Raw genomic sequence first — 13,005 nt, 5'->3', positions numbered from 1 at the left:
TCTGGTAGCATCTTTAGGATTCTGTATGTGTAGTATCATGTCATCTGCAAACAGTGACAGCTTTACTTCTTCTTTTCCTATTTGGATTCCTTTTATTTCCTTTTCCTCTCTGATTGCTGTGGCTAAAACTTCCAAAACTATGTTGAATAATAGTGGTGAGAGTGGGCAACCTTGTCTTGCTCCTGATCTTAGTGGAAATGGTTTCAGTTTTTCACCATTGAGGACGATGTTGGCTTTGTCATATATGGCCTTTATTATGTTGAGGTAAGTTCCCTCTATGCCTACTTTCTAGAGTGTTTTTATCATAAATTGGTGTTGAATTTTGTCAAAAGGTTTCTCTGCATCTATTGAGATGATCTTATGGTTTTTCTCCTTTAATTTGTTAATATGGTGTATCATGTTGATTGATTTGCATATATTGAAGAATCCTTGCATTCCTGGGATAAACCCCACTTGATCATGGTGTATGTCAAATGATTGTTCTTTGTACTATTTAAACATGTCTTGTATTGTAATTCTTTTGTAAATCTTTCTACCTAGTGACAGTGTTATACTTGTTATTGTATTTATGTAATTATACCACAACTTGATGTGTCTTCTAGGGATATTTAATACTATCCTGATTTTTTAAATTTCATAACTCTTGTTTTTGCGGTAAGTGGACCTCTCACTGTTGTGGCCTCTCCCCTTGTGGAGCACAGGCTCCAGACGCGCAGGCTCAGCGGCCATGGCTCATGAGCCTAGCCGCTCCGTGGCATGTGGGATCTTCCCGGACCGGGGCACGAACCCGTGTCCCCTGCATTGGCAGGTGGACTCTCAATCACTGCACCACCAGGGAAGCCCTGATTGTGGCATTCTTTAATCTGGCTCTGTTTCTTGCTTGATCTAACACATATCCTTGTAAAGGAGGAAAATGGGAGAGGCAAGTTGAAAATCTATTTGTTTTAAATGTTAATGGAACTTTGCAATTTCTGTTAATAGTACATGTTCATTAGGAAAGATTGCTTAAAATCTTTATGTATTCATTCAAGAGCTTCTCTGTATTTCAAGCCAATGAGAAGGCACAGTAATTTCCTCTTAATGATATCACTGCTTGAGTATTTCAGCTTGTGTGTTCCCTGAATTAACTCACCTTGCATTTCTACATGTCTTTTCCTCATGAATCTGACTTGTACTGATGTTTAATGGACACACAGACAGGCACACACATACACACAAACACACACACAGGTGGAAGTAGGGTTGAGCTGAGCTGATTTCCACCAGTTCAGTGTGTCTGAGGTGGGATCTGAGATTCTGTATTTCCAGCTATCCCTGGGTGATGCCTTTGCTGCTGGTTCCACAGAGCACACTTTGAGCCACAGGGAAATATTTGATGTTGCTTCTTTGCTGGCTACCTGGTGTACCTGCCTGAGAGGTATCAATGTCACCAGGCCACCAATTAGTGGGGTCAGTGGAAACTGTAGGACATTATAGGGTAATTGTGCATGAAATATGGCAGGAACGTAGAGACTGAACAACCCTCAACAGTCTGAATAATGCTTGATACTCTTACCATGGTATGTAAATCTACAATTTATTTAATTGTTCAGCCATGCTTTTAAATGTTTAAGTAAGCTCTCTTGGTAATAATGGGCTAAAAACTACTAATAAAAATCCATGTTCAAGGAAAAATGAAACAATGAATATGGAAGGTAGTGAGCATGTGAGACATTCAAACTGCTTTACCTTCCCCTATGGTGGGGTGGTGTCACAGACCACATGAAAACCAGAAGGTACACATCACAGAGGGGACTGCTGTCCCAAAGCTTAGTGTGCCACTTAGGAAGGAGGTAACATATGCAGCTGCAGAAGACAAGCTGACATAGCACACTGTAAAAGAAATATTCATCATTTAGATGCATGTGTTCTAAGTCAATTTCACTTATTGTCTATTTCAAGCCTTTTTTAATGAATGTACAAAAGTGCAACACAAACTGTTAATGTGTTGGCTCCATTAGCTGGAGAAGAACTTTGCAAGAGTCAAATGAAGCTCGTTTTGTATCAGTGTTGTAAGAAGCCTTGCAAAGAAAATCAGTTAATTCTAGTAAGGTTTGATTTGTTTCATCCTGTTAATGAAATCAGCATAGAGCACTTGGAAATTCACTCTACTGAAGGTTAAAAATGTGACTTTTTTTGTGAGAGAGAGCTGTTATAAATTCAGTTTAGAAGTTCAACACAACTAGTTCTTGTCATGATAACATAAACACAAATTTTGGTGAAGCACAACTTGATGGTAAAGCAATATCCCTACTGGATTAAGACCTGTGGAACAGAAATTATACTTAGAATTGATAACGGTGAACATATAATGTATAATTGCATTCATAAAATATGAGATATTCTACCTACTACAAAATATATTGTAGTTGTCTAAGATTATAAATATTTTGTATGAGCAGCAAGCAATCCAGCCACAAAATTGTGATGACCCAGCTAATGTGGAACACAGGTAACAATTCAGGTTGGTGCTATGGGTTTTCCCTCTTTGCTGCCCTTGATCGGTCATAGTTTAGGAAAGTTTGAGTCACTGGAAAACTGCTTTGTAAATTTACAAGGATGTCCTGCAATATGTCTTTCTGGAAAAGTGAATTTATTGTGAGTGAGTCCTATAAATTATGGTTATAATATTTTTCAAAACGTCACAAAAATTTTAATCAACATGTTCAACTCATGGAGCACCAAAAACTAAGCCTTTGAGGCTTTTAGCAATTTGCAGTTATTGAAAACAAAACCTGCAAACAGGAAGAGATTACATATTTTCTGTACAAAAGCAAGGGAAGAATTTTAAAAATTAAATGAGTCCTCAAATGTATACAAAATTAACTTGGAGTACTATAATTTGTGCTTAATATTTTAGCTTGTGGCAAGAAAAAAATTTTGATTTAACTTTTATTTCTAATTGGATAAGCTTATAAGCTCTGCCAGAGTGAAATGAAATTAAGAAGTCTTACACTTTCACAGCATCTAAAATTGTCAGAATATTGAAAAGGATCATAAGTAGAGAAAACTATTTGAAATGTTTAGTCTTGTAAAACTTTTTTTGTCAAAGTAAGTCACTCTGAATGGAAGTAAAAAGGCAGCATCTATGAAAATTACTGGGCTAAATATGTTTTACTCTTCAACAAGAAAGAAATAAAATTAGAAATTTTTTAAAATTTTTATTTATTTATTTTATTTATTTATCTTTGGCTGTTTGGGGTCTTCGTGGCTGCGCGCAGGCTTTCTCTAGTTGCAGCGAGTGGGGGTTACTCTTCGTTGCGGTGCGTGGGCTTCTCATTGCGGTGGCTTCTCTTGTTGCGGAGCACGGGCTCTAGGCTCGCAGGCTTCAGTAGTTGTGGCACTCGGGCTCAGTAGTTGTTGCTCGCAGGCTCTAGAGTGCAGCAGGCTCAGTAGTTGTGGTGCACGGGCTTAGTTGCTCCGTGGCATGTGGGATCTTCCCGGACCAGGGCTCAAACTCGTGTCCCCTGCATTGGCAGGTGGAGTCTTAACCACTGTGCCACCTGGGAAGCCTGAAACTTTCTTTTTTTAACAGACTTTGCTCTGAGCCTCGCATGTACTTCTACTCCTTGGTAAAGAGTATTTTCTCATTTAAAAATGTTCTGGTTTACAAACAGAGGAGAGATGGTATCAATGATGAGAAATTCATTAACTGAAATATAACCTTAAAAATCGCAGTTAATTTTATGAAAAAGGTAAAAATATTAGGAGCATGCTGAAAAAATACCAGAGACACAGTGTTACAGGCAGACGATACCAAGAAACTGATGGACACACCTGAACATAACACAGGAATAGCTATTTTGCTTATATTACTTTTTGATATTTAGCTAATAAACTTAAAGTTTTTGAAAATTTCCTTTATTGCATGTAGGTGTTATCTTTTTCAGAATTTTATTTTTGAGAATAGATTCTGAATAGAATCACAGTTCTACTAATACACTAAACACTTGGCTCCTATACTTGGTGGAATTGTGTCTGTTGTCATAGAAAAGGCAGGGCATTTATTACAGCAAAGAAACAGTCAGACCTTCTATACTTTAGACATAGGATGAAGCAGAGACTTGTAAACACTTCATGAACGTTTCATTTTCATAAGCCAACTTTGCAGCTATTATTTGTGTATTTCAAACAAATATTTGTATCTGAATGGTTTGATTAGAAACCTAAACTCCATGCCAGCTACTGTGCAAGAATGTTACATTAATGCGCAGAATTTTCCTCCCCAATCTGCCCCTCTTCCTATATACCTGGAATTTAAAAAATCTTATCATCCAACTATACAAAGTAGACACCTTGACTTTTTTCTCTCATTTAACTCCAGGGTTTATTGAGTTTTTAAACCTATGACTATCTTCTAAAGTCTTTACCTTATGATAGCTGTGTGATTTGGGACAAGTTGAAAGTCTTCTAACTGACCTTTTTGGGACTACTTTCTTGTTTTAATCTGTTCTCTTCCTTGTGGTCAAAATTATGATCTCCTGTCGACTAAAAAAAAATATATTCACCAGCTAAAAGTTAAGAGTTCTGTTTTATTCCGCGGGAATTTTTAGGGCCTCAAGCCCAGGAGGCAGTATCTCGAGTAACCTCACCCCTCGGTGGCTCAGCTTGACCTTCTGACCATTTCCTAATAAACTCCTTTTTGCTGGCCTCCCCTTTTGTTTGAATGGGCTCGACATCACCTAAAACGAAACCCATAGCAAACAGCCTATTGAGGAAGAATGTGCAGAAGGCATACCTTGGGGAGCACTGAACATCCGGGCAGAACTAACATTGATTGAGCCGCGTAGCTCAAACAGTGCCACAGTCCTGTTGCTCACAAGGGCTCTGATGACCTCATTTTAAGAGGACCAAACTGCGGGTAGAGGTTACGCTGGCAGTCAGTGGTGGTGTTAGGACTCAGGTCCCACTCAGGGGGGGATGCTCATAGCCACCCCTGCCCCCCACTTACCACCTGCCCCTCTGCCCTCCTTCTCCAGTAAAATCCTGCTCTCTGAACCCGCCATATTGCTTGGTCTCCCTGCAACTCTTTCCCCTGAATTTCCACTGGTAAAGCTCCCCTCGCCCTTTCAGATGCAGCCTGAGTGTCAACTCCTCTCTGAGGACTCCGCCCTTCCCTCCTCCCAACCCCCTCCTGACACAGCAGGATGAACTTTTCCCCTTAGGTCCTGGGGACCTTCTTGCGTTCCTGCATTCTGATGCATGGTCTTCATTAGGTAACAGGCTTATTTCCCCACTACATGTTGATTTTTTGCACAGCAACTGGCACATAGTAGGTGAATGCCTGGGATGAACAATCTTGCGAATAAATAATGAATAATGTGAATCAATAATGCTGATAAGCATTGGAAGACTCTGTCTTGAGCCATGATTTTTCAGGAGCAGGATGGAGTGTTTTTCAGATACCTGCTGGACCCTAAATCTCAGGAAGAGAGGAACTTCAGAACTGCAAACAGGGACGATTTAAAGACATTTCTCTTATGCCATGTTCCCTATTTTCCAAGACACGTTTATTCTACTGCAGTGGATGGGCTATGATGATCTATTTATGATTTTCCACAAATCAGAGATGCCTCTCTACGCCTCTGATTTGCACAAAGGCAACAGCATCTGCCTGCCATTTCCTCTAGTTGCCTAGCAGACTGCTTGCAGCCCAGAGCCCTCCCTCCTCTCCTGGGTGCACTGTGGCTTTCATGCCCATGTCTCTCCTGCAGCGAGCTGCCTGCGTGACATCTGTGCCCCCTGCCCCCAGACCTCGTCGCCGCAGTGTTGCTTCTGCGGCAGCATCGCCGTGGACAGCCCAATACACTCTTGTTAAAGGGGGCAGCTTGGAGCACTGCTCTTTATCTAAAGCCTGGGTTCTCGGAGGCCAAGGAGTTGTGTGAGGTATAGCCGTGTGTATTGAATGTTTCTAACTAAAACGTTGCGAATAAATCAGTATTCTTGTATGTCTCTATGTGCGCACACGGAATGAGAGAGAGAAATATGCTTTTTTAAATCCTTAAATCACTTCTCTTTTTCCTGCTAATGAGTGACGGAATAGTGCCTCCGACCTGGTTGCCAAGAGGCTGATGGAAATGCCTTCTGTTCTGTTGCTTTTGGAGAGTAAGTGGTGTCATTACAGTGAAACAAATTTGATTTTCAGTTTAAGTTGACATTTTAGCATCTTGGTATCATTTTGCCAAAGACCAATCCTTGTTTATTCTCTTGCTTTACAATAAAAATGGAGATCTACTCACCAGGGAAAAGCTGCCAGCGAGGCGAGACTGGGGGCAGAAACACTCAAGGATTAAGACAGATCTCAGGAGCTGTAGTGCCTGTATGCGGTAGCGACTGATAAATGTATTGGACACAAGAAAAGCTTGAAAAACCAAAGAGCACAACTGAGGGAACTGAGAGGAATCTAGACAGAGCTGGGATTTCCATGTGATAGAGGAGAGAATATACTGACTTCCTCGTAAACTTCAAGGCTCCTGTCCCTCCAGCTACATTCCCCTACGGACACAGCGAGGTTCAGTTCAGTGCCCTGGGACTGTTGACTGGCGGGACGCTGGGTGGGCAGCACGTGGGGTGTGGGTACGTGGATGAGAAAATGGAGACAGACTCACGGTCCTCTGTTAGATGTCTTACATGTACGTGGAAGCATGTACAAAATATCTTGTGCCTTAAAATATTTTATGTTACAATATGAACTATGGATGTATATGTGTAAACTGTTGGAATTAGCCAGCACGTGAATGTTATGGGGACATCTGTAAAGTAAGAAATGGCAACACTCTTGGAAAGATGCTTTCCCCGTCTTAGAAGGTAGCAGGGGGATGGCTTTTTAATGTGTCTGTTTTGTTTAATTGGGAGATTCATAGAAATCACGAGCAGGTCCATAAGATGAAGAAAGATACTGTCTCTTTCATGGGAAACATGCTACAGTAGGGAGGAAAAACTGTTTTTAAGGTGTGCTAAATAATCAGACTTCACTGTCTCAAAGGAAGGGTAAAGTCTTGGTTTTCATTAATTCAACCAGGGGAGGTCTGGTTGCTTTTATTTATTTATTTATTTATTTATTTATTCATTTAGGGCTGCGTTGGGTCTTCGTTGCCGCGCGCGGGCTTTCTCTAGTTGCGGCGAGTGGGGACTACTCTTGGTTGCAGTGCGCGGGCTTCTCATTGCGGTGGCTTCTCTTGTTGCGGAGCACGGGCTCTAGGTGCCCGGGCTTCAGTAGTTGCGGCACACAGGCTCAATAGTTGTGGCTCATGGGCTCTGGAGCACAGGCTCAGTAGTTGTGGCACATGGGCTTAGTTGCTCTGCGGCATGTGGGATCATCTGGACCAGGGCTTGAACCTGCGTCCCCTGCATTAGCAGGCGGATTCTTAACCACTGCACCACCAGGGAAGTCTGGTCTGGTTGCTTTCAAATGTCAAAGCTTTGCAGTTGTATTTATTATAGGAGTTCTTAAGGCATTTAAAACACACACTTCACAGAGACTTGGATAGAATACTTACTTCTCATACATGCTGAAATGCGCAAAGTTTTATTTAAAAGTTGTGTCCATTCGCTAGGGAGCATGTACATGTATGAGAACTTGTGAGTAGGTGGAGGGCAGGGATCCAAGTCGGGGGGGGGGTGTTGGAAGTAGGACAGATCTACTGAGCAGGGGTGCATGGAAGACAGAGACGAATTTTTTGGAGGTGGTAATAGAGCAATTTAAACAACCAAATAATCTCTTGCCTACACTTTGCAGAAAATAGCATAAAGATTCTTTTACCTGAGTGATACAAACAATTTGCCTTTTCGCTCCTTCGTTTTAACGAACACAAATCAAGAACTCAACTCAGCCACTCTAGATACATGCTAGAAAGAGAACATGGATTTAAAAGCAGTTTTTAAAACTTAAAAAAGACAGTTCGACTACAAAGCATTGTCATTGTTCCCTCTCTGAGAACAGCTCAGCTGCTGTCCAGCATGGGATTGTACCCAAATGCTAAGCCCATCAGACTCCACTGGGAGCAGCTCTAGAACAATCTGGCCCAAGCATCCTGGCCCAGCTTCGGCGCTCCTAGAGGTGCTGGAAAAGAGCAGGAGGACTGCCACTACACTGACCAGGATTGCCTCTTCCCGGACGCACCCCGTGTTCACAACCTCGGCTTTGAACATGGTTTGAGCTCCTCTTTTTGGCCCTGCAAACTTCTTTCAAGGTCCACCTCAAATGTGACTTAGTCCAGGAAGGCTTCCTGGACCACCTGGTAAACTTGATCTCTCTCTGTTGTGTATTCACTGCCCTCTGTTCACACCGTTTAAGCCTCTTATCTGTTCCCACCTTCGGGTCTGTCTCTACTCTGAGCGCTGAGTCAAGAGTAGAGATGATGACTTCCTACTTGACATTCTCAGTCTTTATTCCAGTGCCTGGCAAGTAGGACCTGCTCAGGGATTCCTCACTAGCTGGACTTTTATATACTTTTGACTTCCAGTTTGCTTTGACAACCAGGACGAGACCATGCCAACTTTGACCTGGATGGTTTGAGTCAAGATAGCACAAATGACCTGAAAGAATGAAGGCTTGTCTTGAGAACACTGAGATTTTTCCTGCTCTATTTGTTTTCCAAATCACCTACTTCTATCTATTTTACTCAAAAGATGTTATATTCTTTATAATAAATCATGTTTTGAGAAAAATGTCTAGACAGAACCTGAAGATTTATATTCTTAATATATTGTGCCTTCCCCCCGCCAAACACTACAAATTACTCCCTCTTCTAACCAAGCAGGACCCCATGGGGCCTTCCAGGGACAGACCCCTTCTGCTGTAGCCCCTCTCTGAAGTACCCGGATAACAGTATCTCATGCACATTTCCTGAGTTGTTTTACAGATGTCAAAAACCCCCAGCAAGTGGAAGACGTTAATTACTTGCACACAGCCCCCAGGCCTCCTGCAGCCTAAGGACTGATCATGTTAAAGCCTGTGACATCACCCTGTGACCTCACCAACAGCCAATCAGAGAATTGTGCACAAGCTGATCTCGTACCCGGCGACACCCCCTCCCTCACCTGGCTTTTTTTTTTTTTAACTCCACATTTGTTTGTTTATTTATTTATTTATTTGTTTTGGCTGTGTTGGGTCTTCGTTTCTGTGCAAGGGCTTTCTCTAGTTGTGGCAAGTGGGGGCCACTCTTCATTGCGGTGCGCGGGCCTCTCACTATCGCGGCCTCTCTTGTTGTGGAGCACAGGCTCCAGACGCGCAGGCTCAGTAGTTGTGGCTCACGGGCCTAGTTGCCCCGCGGCATGTGGGATCTTCCCAGACCAGGGCTCGAACCCGTGTCCCCTGCGTTAGCAGGCAGATTCTCAACCACTGCGCCACCAGGGAAGCCCCCTCACCTGGCTTTTAAAAGTGCTTTGCCGAAACCCTTCGGGGAGCTCGGGGCTTTTAGGGCATGAGCCACCCATCTCCCCGCGTGGCCCTGCAGTAAACCTTTCTCTGCTCCAGACTCCGACGTTCCAGTTTGTTTGGCCTTGCCGTGCATCTGGCACATGGACTTGCGCTCACACTCTGATTCTTGGATGGTACACGTGGGTGTAAATGTGAACTGGAAACACACTTTCTGAGTTAGAATCTAGAAATGAAGGGACGCTACCTGAGTTATAGTATTTGCATTTCAAGTAGCATTTATTTGGCTTCTCCAACACACAAACTGTGTGACCTTCGTATTGTTAATTACCTGGAAGGTCAGGAGGAAGAAGGATGACTCTTATTCAACTTGATCAATGTGTTGGGTCAAGAGGGCGGCTTGGGGTCCATAGTGGAGTTTTAGTCTGTAATTAAAAGAGAGTGAAGTCGGTCTTCACAGTAGTAAGTGGTCAGATCAGACCGTTCAGGTCTGAAAACATCACACTGGGAACTGATTCAGTGAGAGTGATTACTTACTTAAATATAGAATCTGTCTTCAGATATGGCCATTGGTTTATGGTGTTCTGTAAAATGAAGATCTGAACATCAAAGCAAATCACAAAATGCTAACTTTCTACGTTATGCCTCACTCTTCCCTATTCATCCCCAGGTAGCCAAAGCTGGTTTTTCATCTCTTTGCAGTTAATCTGGAATTTAAAGAATTAAACTCACAGTCCTTGAAGAAGACTCACCTCCTCCCTGTCCTAGGGCTTCACTTCCCCATCTGTACACAGCACACATCTGCACACACACACGCGTGCACGCACACACACACTGCACTTTGATAGAACAGCATGGGATTTGAGTAAAATTTTTAGGATTTATTTTAAGGTAGATTGTTTTAAAACATTTTAGAGAAGTTCACGCACTCAAACTTTCAGGGTTATATTTTATTCTGGTGTCACATTCTTGCAAAAATTAGGGTAAATTTGTAGCTCATTTTATATTCATCCTTAAATTATAGCAAACAGGGGCGTGGCCAAAAATACAAGCGAACCCGGGCGTGGGGTGAGGTGGGCGGGGTCGGCACCGTCCTGGGTACCCTGTCCCACGCTCTCAGTCCAAGGTTCTCACTAGGCTTCTCTTTCCACATCTTTCCTACTAGAAATTATTTAATTAAAATCACACTTGCTGCTTCTGATCCTGGTGGCTTTGTACCAGGTGGACATCCATTTTAGTTGTTAAAATAAGCAATTTTTACTTAGAACTGTTGTTTATGTATCATTAATGTCACACTTGATTAAATTTTTCCATTGACTTAGTTCCATCAGTAACGCCATTTCTAAAAGCAGAAGAAGCAAATCACAGAGCTCTGCCTTTGCACTCAAGCAGGGTGGTGCTGTTCCACACGTTCTAAAGGATTTATGTCTTCTGTGGCTTTAGATGCCTCGCTTTACAAAGCTTTTCAAGTTTAACAAAGTGTTCTTTTTAAGAACTATAAAAGTCAATTTGATGAGCAGTTGAACAACCGAGGTAAAAAAAATCACAAACAATAGGTAGATGGCACCTGTAGAATGTATACAGATGTGGGAAAAGTGTACAGAATTGAGGCTCTCTGAAAGTAATAATAAAAAATGGAAGCTCCTTTTGATTTTATACCAACTTTATTTCTATTGCTTACTACTTAGGTAAATGATCAGTTCTACAGAAGAAAAGGACTTAGGAACTTTATTCAATTTGGGCAAAAATAGGAGACGATAAAACTGAAAAAGAGAACACACTGGAAACCAGGCTGGGGAATGTTAATTTGTTAAAGTGTCAGGTTACTCAAAACTGAAATAAAAATGGAAAAAATTAAATGGGAGAGAAAAGCTTAGAAAAAAAATCTCAGTGTTCAACATATCATACAAAGAATGATTTTGGGTGCGTGTGTATATACTCAGGCACATTTTAATGCAGAACTGGATAAACTACTGGCGCTGTGGTTTGTTTGGGGTAAAATGTCAACTTGTCAAGTTTGTTTTCATTTCCAAGTAATTCATCTTCTCATCTTGTGCTTTTTCTGTGGTGGCGTTCTCCCTAGAGACGTGTTAAAATGAAATGCCTTTAAATATTTATTAGAGAATCCTATACAATTTTGAAATTTCATTTCCTTTAAATCATCTTTGTTTCTTTTGGTGGAGTTTATGGCATTGTAACTTTAAAAATGCCCTTGTTATGATAGCTTTCACTTAGCAAAGAACTTGGATAAAGTCAACTTTATTATCTTTCATTTTTTAATTAGTTATGGTCAATAATTTCATTGTTTCCTCCTATAAATACTGCCATTATGTCCAGAGACATTTTTGTCTCTAGGGGAAGAAACACTGAGCTTAGAGAAGTTCTTTGTGGCATTGTGTATGCCTATAGGCTGTCCAGCCAGGTGGACTAAGCCACAGGTTATAATGGGTGAGCCTTGCCTTGGGATCACACATGCAGAAGTTCTATCTATTATCAGAGCCTAGCAACTGGAATGAAGGTGAACTTCATAAAACATTCAGTTATTATCTCCAGGTCCTATAAAAATACTGGCTTCTTGATAAAGCGTGCTCCATGCTCTGGAATTCCTAAACATCTTTGGCTAACTTCCTATGTTACTTTGCCTTTGTCACCTGGAATTTGGTGTACAGTCATCCCTTGGTATCCACGGGAGATTTGTGCCAGGAATTCCAGCGGATACCAAACTCCACAGATGCTCAAGTCCCTTATGTAAAAGGGTGTAGTGTAGTCTGGCTCTCTGTATCCTCCGGTTCTGCATCCCCAGATCTGCAGATTCATGTATGCAGAACCCATGGGCACCGAGGACCGGACAGTACTACAGAAGGATGTCATCACCATAGTTGTGAAAAATCATTGCGTAACTCTGTCCAGTGCTTCGAAACAGAAGGGACAGCCAATAGGAGTTCTTGACATGCCATGCTTTCTTTGGTTGAGTGAGACCTAACCTGTGTAGATATATCCTTGGGGGTGGGTTGTAAGGTGAAGGTTACGGGTGATGAAGGTATTCTGTATCCTGCACAAGAGGCCAGAGCAAAAGCCGAGTGCATTTTCGTTTCACAATGGCAAACATACCTCAAAGAGAAAAAAGAGTTTTCAAATCCACTCTGCACTAGCAAACTGTCCTCAAAGGTGCTGCTTTTGTGCATAATTTAGACGTCAGGGACAGGTGCGTTCCAGAGGTTTTCCTGGTGGGTGAAGTGACAAAGTCCAGGGCAAAACGAGATTTAGGAGGTTGTATGGAGATCTGAGGGGTGGAGGGTGGATTTAGGAGGGGTGGAGAGGAGGAAATACCCCAGTTTAGGAGAATAAAGCTAACAGTCAAGTTCACCCTTATGCAGATCCCACGTGAAGGATGTAAGTTTTCTCTTTGTCTTTCCCTTGAACTCAGCACTCGTTCATATTAGGCATCTGGTTTAAAAGTTTTATTTTACATTGCAATTCTCCATGGATGTCTCTGAAACTCCAGTAAAATCTGTTCCCTTACACAGGCAGTGGGGTCACAGAGCTTTGAGCACAGGTACATAAAGGAAGGTGTGGCCTCCCTGCTG

Source organism: Mesoplodon bidens (genome assembly GCF_964165515.1).
Source record: "Mesoplodon bidens genome assembly, chromosome: 16".
Taxonomy (NCBI): domain Eukaryota; kingdom Metazoa; phylum Chordata; class Mammalia; order Artiodactyla; family Ziphiidae; genus Mesoplodon; species Mesoplodon bidens.
The sequence above is the reverse complement of the archived record's forward strand: the minus strand, read 5'-3'. Positions refer to the sequence as shown.